The sequence below is a fragment of the Chaetodon auriga genome, chromosome 1 (assembly GCF_051107435.1).
Source record: "Chaetodon auriga isolate fChaAug3 chromosome 1, fChaAug3.hap1, whole genome shotgun sequence".
NCBI classification, from domain to species: Eukaryota; Metazoa; Chordata; class Actinopteri; order Chaetodontiformes; family Chaetodontidae; genus Chaetodon; species Chaetodon auriga.
The window spans coordinates 28,563,821-28,577,092 of NC_135074.1; the positions used below are offsets into that span (position 1 = coordinate 28,563,821).

Consider the following 13,272-nt stretch of genomic DNA (forward strand, 5'->3'; position numbering starts at 1 on the left):
GGAATGAAACAAAAAAAGGTGTTTCGACTCCATGAAGCTTAAATTAAACTGTAGAAGTTGTAGCATTTCACATTACATGATTGAACACTGCTGCCGTGAACATGACTGACTGCATGGAAACCGGCCTCATGGTGGCACTGTCTCACCTCTTTAAACACACTTCTTCATCAACTACAGTCTTTTCTCTTCATGATATCATTATTTTACATCCACATATCTCAAAGACTGTGGATTCACCTTTAGCTTACTCATATCTGACATGGAAACTTAATTAATCTGAGCCTCCTCCAACTGGAGAACGACAGTCTGATCACTTAACATCATAAAAACTCAGTATTCCAATGTGATATTTATGTTTTATATTAAATAACATCAGATCATACTGAACATTTAATGAGGGATTTATTTTACTGTGTGTTTCTGGTTTAATCGCACCTGTTCTTGTTTCACTTAATGTCCATGTGAAATACAGTCACATTAGGTCACATTCAAGGGTTCAGGGTTGTGAACTGAAATTCAGTTTATCTTGAATTTAACTCATCAGATTAAGGTGTTGAAGTCTTGAAAGAGTCAGGTTTAATTATCGCCGTCCGTCACGTTACAGCTTTGGCCTTTATGGATCAGTTCAGATGCTGATGAGCATCTTCGGTCCAGCAGTGTTTGCACTCGGCCGGACTAATTCTATTTATGAAGACACATGAATCAAAATAATTCCAGAGTACATTTTCCTACTTTGCGCCAGTCACCAATTACTACACGCTGTAGTAATGAATCAACCTTCGGCCAGTTTTGGCTCCTACGCTGCACAGGAAGTGATGCATATTGTATTGGTAGACACAGACAGGTTTTACAGACTTGGTTATGACGGAGGTGGAGCCTGCAGGCTATGAGAGCACATTACTGAAGCAATCCAACAATTCTGATGACAGCTTCATTAAAGATCTTCACAAATTAGTCCAAAAGGAAAATGTAAAGCAGTGATTTAAACTTCTCAGTGAGGATCTTCTCCTGAGCCTGATCCATACGATATTTGGGAAACCTGAAGAGTTTTGACTCGAAGGTGTGAAATTCCCTTTTGGAACAATTTGCTTCAACTCACAGCAGATGAGCCGAGTGTGAATGAACCATTTACAGGCTCCAAATATATTTCCTGTTGTCAGATTAATTCATGTTTGATAAAAACTGGACAGCTGAGGGGAAACACGTTCGATTATGTTTCTACAGTTACACATCCGTGCAGCAGTGATAGGATTTTAAAATGCCAGCAATACGGTACTTTTCAACTTTTAGTTGTCATGAACCATGAACCAAAATGTTTTACTTCCAGCAGTAAATATGGGAGACCTAACGACGACCTGCCACTTCAAAGCTCTTTATGAGAATAAGCTGTCGCCGGTGCAGCGTGGAGCACCTCAGAACAAAGATGGAACAGCGTGTCCATTCACACAAAAAAGTGCATCCACATAGTATCCCTAAGAAGCAGCACCACCCCCCCCCCCCCCCCCCCCCCCCGCTGCCTTTTTTTCCCCTTTAAATTGCAAGAACTAAAAATGGCACAAGCACAGAGCAGCCTGCTATTTTTAGAATCCTGTAAAGGAATAAGATGGTTGCAAGGGAGCTGAAGTGTATGCACACACTCCTTTAAATACGAGCACAACACAGGAGAGGGGGCGAATTTATAGCCACACATTTCCTTCAGATTCGGTACCACTGAGGACAAACTAGCTGCATTGCTAATGGACACTATTTATTGTTAGTCCCCCGGTCTATTCCTGTGCAGCTGAACCCTCTCCCCTCTCTGTTTTGGAATGTTTCTCAATGAATAATTGACTGGAGTGGTATTTTTGACCAGCCCTGTCTTGGGTGCAGTATATAAATAGCTCATGTGCAGCAAAGCGTGCATGGATTTGTCAGGGGCGTTAGGCCTGGGAGTAGGAGCCCTGTTATGTAATAGGCATGTGAGTTGGCACATCACAGAGACGCTGCATTGAATGGGTGTGTGTGTGTGTACGCTGCTCTGTACCCATTGAGTGTTTTCAGACTGATAGTATACTCACTGACAGTCCTTTGTTAAGTCTGCTGCAGCTGAGGCAGCTAATTTTATCATTGCATTAACTGAACATGAGCTTACATCATTTATGCAATGAAATAATGCACTTTCTTTAATGCACATGTTTTATTAGCCAGAGTATGCTCATGTTTGATACTAAAGCAAAGTATCTTTGCAAATTCCCCTGATCCACATTCATTTGACATCACATGCATTTATTTCACTGTTTTAGTTGAACTGCATGACACTAGCTGGAGCTGCTTGTTAACATGATGTAATAGAAAGTGATACTCATCAATTGCAATTGTGCAAATTTCAGTTGTGTGTTAGTGGTAAGCTTATTTTTTAAGTAGTTAAATAATCTTCATTGTTTTCTTTTTGCAGCTTCCTTTCTTTGTGCCAGTCAAACTAAATAGATGCTGCAAAAGGCATTTTGGGTGGAGGAACTTTGGAGATTTTGAGTTTCTCATCTGTCCTGACGCTAAACTTTGATGCCCAGTTACATGTTGTAATCTGTTGTTGCACCTCACAGTGTGTAGATATATTTGGCTCACCACTGCTGAATATAGTAACACTGAATGGATGTTGCTGCAAGATATTACATAATAATAGTGAATTTCCTACCGGACATGAAAGGAGACGACTATTTTAAAGACAGAGAGACTAAGAGCGGATTGAGATCTCAGCTTAAAGGGAGGAATGTTAGCTCATTTGAATGAGGCTGTCTCTCATGTATGGTGCAGACTGACAAACATTTGCAGGCATTGTTTTGATCATGATGTCAGACTGGGACTTCTCAGTTGCTGCAGTAGAATAATACTGGACCTGATTTGAGACTGGATATGTAAGACAGAGTGAGTTCTGTAGGCATCAGAAGAAAAGCACAGTTTATTGCTTCAACAAATAAAAACAGCATTTACCAAACAAACGTAATTTACAGTAATCACACATTTTAAGCAGAATATAAAATAACCAATGGTAAAACAAGAACATAAACAGACAGTATGATGCATCTGAAGATCCCAGAGTTCATACCATGAAATCCAGTGTTAGTGTGGCAGCAGAAATCTATTTTCTCCACCATTTGCCCTTTATGTTTTGGCTAGAATTCATCTAAATACAGCACTAGTTCACAAGACATTCATAGGGCATGCATTATGTTGTGCTAGGCTGCATCCGCAAGGGATTTTCTAGCCATTTCTTTAGCTCAGTGTAATCACAAGGCATTGGCCCTGTGGGGACAATTGTTTTCACCAGCATTAACACTAAAGTCCCTTCTTCTCGTGTCCCCATCCTCTTTACTCTTACTTTTCCTGCAGCCTTAATCAGTTTGGTTCTGTAGTTGATTACTCTGTATTACTCTCTGTTTTACTTAGGGTAGCTGATGCATTGCAGAAATTCTCTGCCGTCACACTCTGTCCTCAGCATGCTGCCGCACCGCTGAAGTTACAGGCCTGTTCATACAGATGGATGACGATGGTAAGGTGTTTGGTGACCACATGCTTCCAGGAAAGCTTAAATACACCTTGATGGTGATCTCTATGGAGTTCTACTGAGGAGATGAATAGTATTCTTCCAGAAGATATTGCTTCATTTAGTGTTTTGATGATGGTGGTGGAGAGCGCTCATAGGTGTTCAGCTGAGTTCAGATCAGGTGACTGAGAGGCTGAGCTGCATCATATGCAATTTCATGAAAAACATTCAGCAGATGGAAGCATTGGCGTCATGGAATCCTCTTCTCCCATCACTTTTTTCTTTTAAATCTATTTATATCTTATATCTGACTCTGACATTGAACCAAGTTATTATTTTTGCATGTCACAATTAAAAGTGTCTTTGTATTTGAGTTCCTGAACCAGTCTGTAAACAAAATGTCTTCTCTTTACAAAAGGAAAAACAGTGTAACTGCTTTGTAAAATTTGCATGAACCCTCATGATGGCATGTCGTACACAGAAAAAGTCGTGAAATTGCACATGGAGTGACTCTATGGACAGACCTGCGACCTCACAGAAGCCTGTGGAGAGTAAGTGAGTAAATTTTGGTTAAAAATGGGAGCCTGGAGATTACTCTGTAATTCTCTAACAGGGCTGCGTCAAAAAAAAGTTTGCGGGGGGGGGGGGGGGGGGTGGTGGTTTACAAGCTGGTTAATAGTTCTAAACAGGAACCTTGGGTTGTGTTCATTACTATTAATTAAGCCAGAAAAGTAGGCAGCTCCTGCATCTTTAAGTCTTTCATTTGAAAAGGCTCCAGTCTAAGTGAAGCCTGGAGTTATTGGTGTTGCAGTGGAGTGTTTGTTCTGTTTTGTCAGGAGGACTCGTGATTTGAGTTGATGTCCAGCCTCGTGAAGTTTTGAGTCTGGCACTCGAGCCTCCTCAGTCTCTTCACCTCTGCCTCAGAGCAGATTTAAAGACTGTTTCAGAGGACATCTTTGGTTTTGCATTCAAGATATTTGACTTTATGTGTGCCCACCAACGCAGAGAACAGTTCTGATCTTCATTGGGTTTGAAAGCTGTAGGGACAGAGTCTCCTTTTGAACGCGCTGCATTAACCTTGTCAGTAAACCGTCTATTATCAGTCGTGTGCAAAAGCTGAAAGGTAACCTACGTCAATAACTGCAGGTGCTCGGTGGAAGCCCTCTGAGATCCTGGTCTCATCCCTCCCCGATCACAGAGCCTCTCTTCATTGTGTTGGAGTTTGTCTCTCACAGTGAATCGCTCAGTGAGTCCTACAGTGCAGCAGGTCCTGTTTATTTGTCGGTCTTAGCTCCTCATTCAGAGCCACAATCCTCGACTCCAAGGAAACTCTAAAGCAAACTAAACAACAGGGGCCAGATGCGTACGGCTCTGTAGTTCACGACTAAAACTACGAGCACGGACAAGGTCAGAAATGTGCTTATGCATTCTTGTCAGATTTATGAAGCTGTGCTTCTGTTTTATAAACCTCAATCATTGTGGAAATGAGCTTCATCTCTACTCCCACAGTTCGCCATAAAGAGACGTAGAAACGCCCTTAAACATCCGTTTGCATATCGATGCTTGTGCCCGCTCCACCGCTCATTAAACCGGTCAATGAGCAAAGAAGAAACAGTGCAGTTTAACAGATTGTGTTTCATGAGCGAGGCTCTCCAGCAGCATCAGAACAGCTGTCATTACGCGCGACCATTACGCACGGCTGCGGCTATTTATAGCGGCAGTAGCACTAATTCATCACACGCGCCTGTAAACCATCATCGCGGTGATACCTCGGCCACCAGATTATGAAACGTCACACGGATGATCGACGCTTAATCTATAGAGCACGTATTGAAACAGACTTTACAAAGTGCTTCTCAATTCAGCATCAAATGGAAAGATCATTTATAGTGAAGCCGTGACTTCAGCGTAACCACGCAGGCCCGTGCATGCTTACTGTGCGTACACATCGTTCATACATCGGGCCCCAGATCTTAACAGCTGTTGGTGGACAAACACAATCTGAATCTGCAACATAATTTACCTGCAGTGTGAGCCAGGTGACAGGTGAAAGGTTAACTGCCTCACAGCATGTTATGGAATAAAGGTTCTCTTATAAAAAACTGCCTGCTATCACCTGTGAGCACTTTGAATGCTTTTCACCAGCAGCACTGTCTGATGAAATATGAGCATCCCAGTTGTTCCAGGTTGGTTAATGTCAGTATATCTTTAATCACCGTCCACTGCCTTCCATGAATGACTTGCACGGATCCAGAGAGGAAACCCAGGATGACTTGCTGCTAAATAAGCAACCGAAAATGTCCCGAGTTTGTCAAGTGTGACAATTTTTTGCCAGCAAAAATCACCCGGTTTACGTTTCAAGAGTGTATTAAACACACCACACCGAGCGTCACACGGTGCGTGATGTGTGTGACTTATAAGAGAGGCCTGATTATTTAGCTTTAGGATAAATCATGTTTGCATTCATAAATTCAAAATATACGTGCAAAATATGAATACGAAGCAAAAACATATGATCGCTCATTTCGTCCTGCATCACAAAACATGAGAAAATATGACAAGGGAACACAGAGGAACATAGAAATTGTCCAGAAGTTTAATCTCCTGTAAATGTAATGCCATGAAAATCCTACAGGTTGCAGCTTTAGAGAATGAGCCGGTGTCTCATTCTTAAAGAGATACATTGATAAAGAAAAAAACATGTCAGAAACTGACGTGGATTTTTTTTTTTTTTCTCTGGTCCTAGCTTTGCTCTGGGAAACCGGATCCAGCCCGCTTTTCGGCCTGGAAGCTGTCCTGTGTTTACGTTTCGCCTCTCGTACAGTAGTAGGCTACCCTGAGCAGAGAAACCCGCAGCGCCAGGCATGTTGAGTATGGGAGTTAAAAATAGCATCATCGGTCGGCCAAGCGCCGCTCCGTTACTACGCGTTTCAGCATTCTGCCCTGTGCAGGGGGAGTCTGCAGGACTGAGACCGCGGCAGCCTGTAATGATCCCTCCACCTTTTTATGTGTGTGTGGCTCTGCATCATCACGCCGAGGGGCCACTTTTGGGTCTGCTGGAGGGCAAACCCAACCTGGAGTCATTTTGAACAACCTTTACGGGCCTTGAGGTTTGAAATAAGAGCCGATTTAGGAGCAAACGCGTAAAATAAGCGTCTTCATCGGATGTTTGGTGTTGCCTTGTCTCGTGATGACCAATAGAGAGTTTACTCACCATTTTATTTGTGTGGTAGGCTCCTCCTTTGCTCCCAGTGACATGAAAGAAATGTTTGACTACAGCCAGCAAACAATGGCCTTTCCAGTTTGGAGGAGGAGGGGGCTGCGCCTTCTTTAGCCTATCCTCTGCCATTGTACATTTTCAGCGGATGTTTCATTGGACCTTCGCTGCTTTTTAGCACAGTATAGGCAACAGAGGCTCCTGCTTCCACCCTCAAAGTGGGAGATTCTCCACCTGACGTCAATAGTGACTGACGCAGCCCCCAGGAGAAGGAAGTCTTTTTTATTCTGCCCTTTCTTTTTGGGTTAAATGCAAACCAGGTCGCGTAAAAATAATATCATGTTCCAGTGAGCCTCAGAGTTACAGGTTTGCGTGAGAATTTTGGTCAGTTTTCTAATTTGACAGGGTCTGTGCGCGCGTGCGTGTCTGCGCGCCTGAAGGTGGTGCTGATGGTGGTGGTGGGGGTAGCCACCGTGCTTTCAGCTGCAAATCATGAATTAATAAAATCCAAATTCCGCACACTTTAAATCCGGGCGTGCAGCTTTCCACAGCCTCATTATTAGGGAGCCCGTGCGGCCGTGCGCGCGCATTTGTCGCGCAGGGAGGGCGACGCGGGAGCTCGCGCCAGCTCTCAAACGCCGCACGCTCGAAATTCCTCCAAGGAACCTCTGCGAGCTTTTCTTTTTTCATCACGCGCGAGCTAAAAATAGAAACGGGGTTGGATCGTGATCCAGAAATAGATAGGGGGCATCACTCCTATAAAAGGCACACCATTCAAGAGTACAGTGTGTGCACACTTTGAAGAAGCGCAAAGCCGGAGCGCATTTTATGGAGAAACGGGCTTTTTGTGTGCCCTGTTTTGTGCCACTTTTCGTGTTTTGAAAGGAGGCTCCGCTGCTACAACGGTGAGTTGTGCAAACCTCTCTCTCTGGCTGCACCTGTTTTCCCGTCCTCGAGGCTTTGCTGTAGATGTAGGCTGTTGCTTTTTGCTCGTGCCACAGCCAAGCGAGGGGCTGATTGTTTGGTCGAGGCGGGATGTGTGCGGGAAGGAACGCGGTGTCACCAGGGTTTTGTGTGGATTCGGGCTCTCTCTGCAGCGCGCTTGTGGGGATGTCAGGATGTGCTCGCAGCTGCACGGGGATCACCCTCAGTTGTGATTAAAAAGGGTGGACGTGTCGGTGTGCTGTAGTTGGTTTGCTCATTGTTATCCACGGTGCACTCTCAGAGCCGTGTGGCTTCTTGGGGAGTTGGAGATGGTTTCAGTGGGAGTGGGGAGCTGTCCCCCGGCTGTGGTGCTGAAGTCTTTTAACACCGCCTTTGCTCCTCACACGGAGCGTCCTTACAATGCCACTGTGGGCATTTCGGACCAATTCCAACTACATTTCACATTAAAGGCTTTTAAAGTATCTCGTTCTCGACGCTTGCGCGTTCAGTTTTTAACCATTTTGAACGTGCAAAGCTCAAGCATCGCCTCAGATTTCGGTGATTTTTCGTGCAGAAGCTGAAGGGCGAGAAGCCCGAGCAGCCTGCCGCCACGCACACAGCGCTACATTTACAATTTCATCCTTATTTGCAGCTTTTTTTCCCCTTTTGCGCGCGGCGAGTCTCGAGTCGTGACTGCTAAAAGTGAGTAAGGCGCGTGCTGCGTCAGTGGCGTCTGGCTCCGGTGCGCTCGAGACAGATGGGGGGAATCGTGACCGGCTGGGAGACGCGTCCACGAATGAGAGGCTGGATGGCCCAATGAAAACGGAGCGAGGGTGGGGCCCCTGCTTCGACAGCTGGAGGTTTGGAGCCAAATTAACCCTTTGCAAATAAAGGAAACTTTACTATTAATGAAACTGGAGGCGGTGATCGTTTTCAACCCCGTGTTTGTTTGTTTGTTTGTTTTTTTCCCAGTAAAAAATGATCCACAAATAGGAACCCACACATCAGATCACGATGCTGTCTCGTGTATTTTCACCTGAGAAGACCCTGCTGTTGGTTATTGTTTGATTTGATGTCGCACTAGTGTCCATAGTGAATGTTGGGGGGTGGGGGGAGTAATGGAACTGTCAGGTGCTTTGGCCTCCTGCTTAGGTGCTCTTTTCCTTTGCATCGCTATTGGTAGATGACGAGTCGTCCTGTCCAATCAAATCGCGGCCATCCCTCTGCTGCGTGTTAAAGTCTATAACGGCAATGAGATGCCGCCTCTCCTCATCGCCGCTCTTTTTAATAACAAGGCTGCGTGTTGCTGCAAAGCAATGCCAATCCAGTGGGTTACAGTTTTGGTAGCTACGCTTTCGGCGGACGATGAACCAAATAAGCGAGCCGTTTGTGCACAAAACCCGCCATGCACGAGGTGGTTGTCTGAAAACACTTTGAGGATGAAGACCCCGAGGAGAGTCGTGGACCGGAGTGGATGTGGATTTGGGAGCTGGAGCAGTTGTCCGTCACGAATCTTTTTGCGGTCTGGGCTTGCTGTGCAAACATGAATGTGGGAAGCCCTTACCCCAAAAAGCATTCGTGGAGGATAAGAACGTCGTTCACGTTGTTGGGACTGAGAAGCCACCCTGCTGCTGTCAAGACAGGCTCAGTGGTCTGTTGTAACACCGAGGTCTGGACTCACAAAGTGCACAAGTGTGACCCAGGCTTTCCACACACACACACACACACACACACACACACACACACACACACACACACACACACCCGACAGAGTGCTCGGTTGTAATAGCAGATAAATGGATTTAAATAGTAATGACTTGCCTCTCCAGCTGTGACACATCATGAAGAGTGTTGTCTCACACCTCTGAACGCACCACACATCTCCAACCTCACAGCAGTGCACACTTATTCAGCAGTCCTTGGGTTGTTTGACTTGTGATGTGATGCTTAATTATGCACAGTGTTTGTTTCTGTTGTGCTCTAAGTGGACATGTTTGAACCAGGACTAAAGAGGTGGAGGATTTTTTTTTCACGATTCTGTGTATTAATATCAACAAAACAAGTTTTTATTGATTCATTATTCTGCATCAGAATTACATCACCATCATAACTTCTCCGCTCGACATGTCATGCTTTCTTGCCTGATGTGTGCTTTTATAGGATCTTCAAAATGCACCAGTTTGTCGTTTACGCACGAGCAGATGAAACCGCAGACATGTTCTTTAGTGGAAGCTTTTATTTTTAGCAACGAGTTGTTTTGATTCTCATATTTCTGCTGACTAAACATCTGGGACGTAGACTGAATGTTGGACGTGTAGCTGTCAGGGAGAAGAAGACCAATCAGCTGTGGGGATTTGCCGTAATGTTCATAGAAATAGTTATTATTAAGGCATTTATTCAAAGCATTTCCTCAGCCGTGTCACAGATTCAGTGATGTTTAAGTTACTTAAATCTACCACTTAGAATCAGGATTCTGGGGTTTTGAGTCGTCTGCATGGATGTGAAATAGAAAATGATGTTCCAGAAATCACTGGAGAAACCTGAAGGGCAGTGAAATTATCTTGCAATTTGAATACTTCACATTTTCGAATACACCTTTCTCTATTTCTTGCTTTGTCTTTTGTGAGCAGTTAACAAAATGTAAGTTTACAGGCGCAATATCTGGACTTCATGTTTTCACTGCTGTCTTCTAACATATTTGGAACATTTTCCCTTTACACCATTTCCTCCTGCAGCAGGAGCAAAACAAGAAAAGACTGATCTTGTTACTAATGATGTCATGTTTGCTTCTGCTTTCTCATCTTATTTTTATTTTTCTCTTTATGCCTTTTGAACTCACAGCTTCTCTGCGTCACACACACACACACACGACGCTGGAGGACGGCAGCAGTGGCCGAAGTACAGCGGCGGGGTCAGCAGGTGGAATCCACAGAGTGAGTGAGAAAAACTGTAAAAGAAAAAAAAAACAATAGTTTTTCATCACATTCATGCTCACGCAGCAGTGATGTGACTCCCCCAATCCAGCACACACACACATGCACACACACACAGACACCCTAAGATTTTGTTGTATCTAAAATCTTCTTCTTCTTCTTCTTCTTCTTCTTCTTCTTCTTCTTCTTCTTCTTTCTCTGCTTATCATCATTGTTATCATTGATCGTCACATATTGCATGAATGGAAACTCATTTTGTCGTCACAACCTTTTCTTTTAGACGTGATCAGGCTGCAGTGAACTTCCTCAGCAGTATTATCTGGAAAAAATAAAAAAAAAAGAGCATCTGCGTATTATTACAAGCCAAGAATGAGACCAAATCACAACAGTTAGCAGCCACGTCAGGGGTTTCATTTGTTTCTCTTCATGCCCGGTGTTAAAACACGTGAACGCGTCACAAGACGACATTGTGTCGACTATCAAACGTGAATAATTTTTCGGTGTGCAGACACTGGCAGTGCTCTTTAACTTTATTTCTGGCCACACTGACACGTGAAAACCAGCTGTTTGGTCAAAGTCTCCACACAGTTGTAAAGTCTTCAGATTATTGCATTATTATTAGTGTTAATATAGATTATTAGAGCTGAACATCCTTCAGAAAAACTTCCTGTAACATCTTCAAAGTGAAACTTTTTTCCTTTTTCCTTTTTTCCTTACAAATGAGCTTTTAGGTGACGAGAGTCGTTGGCTCCTTTAAATCTGCACCGTGAAACATTTTAATGGGCGTCACTTCATACAGGAGCTCCGGCTTAGGGGCCCCAACCCTTCACGCATGCCCATGAGCAAGCAGTGAACTCCCCTCAGCCACAGAGGAGCAGTCCTGCAGGGAGCTCCTGGTTTGGGAGGCGGGGGATGTGTTTCAGCCTCCGTCTCCCTGCAGTTTGTCCTCCAGGTCATCTTTTTTTACACAGCTCACCTGCTGAAAGGAGAAATAATAACAATTACGCTGAAGTCAGACGAACACACGCTGGTCAGAAGATTTTAGTTCTGTGTGTAGTGAGGTGTGAGGAGGGCCACAAAAACATGACAGCAAGGCAGAGGTGGCAAAAAGATTATGTGATGTCTACAAAACAAACGATTTTAGCCAATAATATAATTCTTTTTTTTTTTTTTTTAGAGAAAATCAAAGGAAAACTAGAATAATATCTAAATGATAAATGTAGAGAGGTTAGATCCAGAGAGTAAAGGTGTTTTCTCTCTCTCTCTCTCCCTCTGTGTGTGTGTGTGTGTGTGTGATTTGGGGCTCTGAATTAGTGCATTTTACATTTTCATGTGAGTGTGAAAGAACCCGGCAGCTTGTGATGTGCTGTACGTGTTTGGAGGTGGACACTTTACATGAAACTCAACACAGACTCACTGCACAGAAATGGTGTTTCTAAATGTGTCAGGATATGTGATCTCTGAGTTTTCTTTGACTTTGTCTGATAGAATTTTATTTGAAACGGAAGACGCAGAGAGCAGTTGTGCACATGGAGTTGATTTGCATCCGTGTCGTGTTTTTCGGATGTGTTTGCATGTGTGTGTGTGTGCTCGGTCTTTACAATTATTTGTAGATTACAGTCTGAAATTAAAGCTGTGTGTGCATGTGTCCTCCACAAACATTTCCAGCAGCCCACAGGTCATACGACTGATGTTAAAGTCTTAAAGGGAGACACTGATGTGCAAATATCACCAAGCACCTACAAACCACATAAACATGTTCCTCTGCTGCGTTTGCATCAGGCAGAAATGTTCTCAGTCAGATCAGTTGATCCCATGTTTGCAGTTTTCAGACGTGCAGTGAGCAGCACGAAATGTTCATCTCAAACTGGAAGAAAATCAGATACGTATTAACTGTTAAGGCTCCAAAAGCAAATTTATTGGAAATGTGGAACTCCTTTGAATATGCCATTAAGCCCAACTCCTAATTTGCCCCTGAATAATTTGTGGTCTTTTTCTCAATTTAACAGCAGAAGACAAAGAGAGACACAGAGCAAGTTGTGTGTGTGGAGTCAGTGCACGTCCTTGTTAGGTGTTCAGTGTGTGTGTGTGTGTGTGTGTGTGTGTGTGTGTGTGTGTGTGTGTGTGTGTGTGTGTGTGTTACCATTACTTTACACTGGTACATCCTCCGTTCATACATGCTCTCTTGTCTCTTCATCATATCCAAAGATTGACTGAATAACTACACGACTCATTTCCTCTGATTGTGAATGGATTTCCAGTTCAACTGTCTGCTGTTAACAGTGTGTTTTGCTTCAGAAGTTGCTGTGTTTCGATATTAATGTTGCTTTTAACCATTTATGCAGGAGCTTAATAATAAAAGCAGTGAAATCTTCTATCGTGTGTGCTTATTGATTTTGCGTGTGACGTTTTGATAAGTAACACCACAGCGTTTGGAGCATCATGTTATAAGAAACACTAATAAAAGCCTGATGATGTCCTGCGTCTTCTTCTCTGAATCCAACATAAGAAGACAGAATAAAGTGTGTATTCTTCACACACACTGTATATTACTTGTAACAGCTGCTCTCTTCTTGTGTGTGTCTGTGTGTGTTTTATCCTGTGACAGATTGCTGTCACTGCACACAGTTGTAAATCTCTCCAATTTTTACGTCTCTTCATCATCAAGGTCTCAC

At 43.7% G+C, this 13,272-nt stretch overlaps 1 long non-coding RNA gene across 1 annotated transcript; it reads left to right on the forward strand.

Moving 5' to 3' along the window:
• Nucleotides 1-9,256: 9,256 nt before the first annotated feature.
• Nucleotides 9,257-12,972, forward strand: LOC143322366 (uncharacterized). The gene is made up of 2 exons (XR_013077285.1): nucleotides 9,257-10,149; nucleotides 10,189-12,972. It is a non-coding gene; the product is annotated as an uncharacterized LOC143322366 (long non-coding RNA).
• Nucleotides 12,973-13,272: the final 300 nt, after the last annotated feature.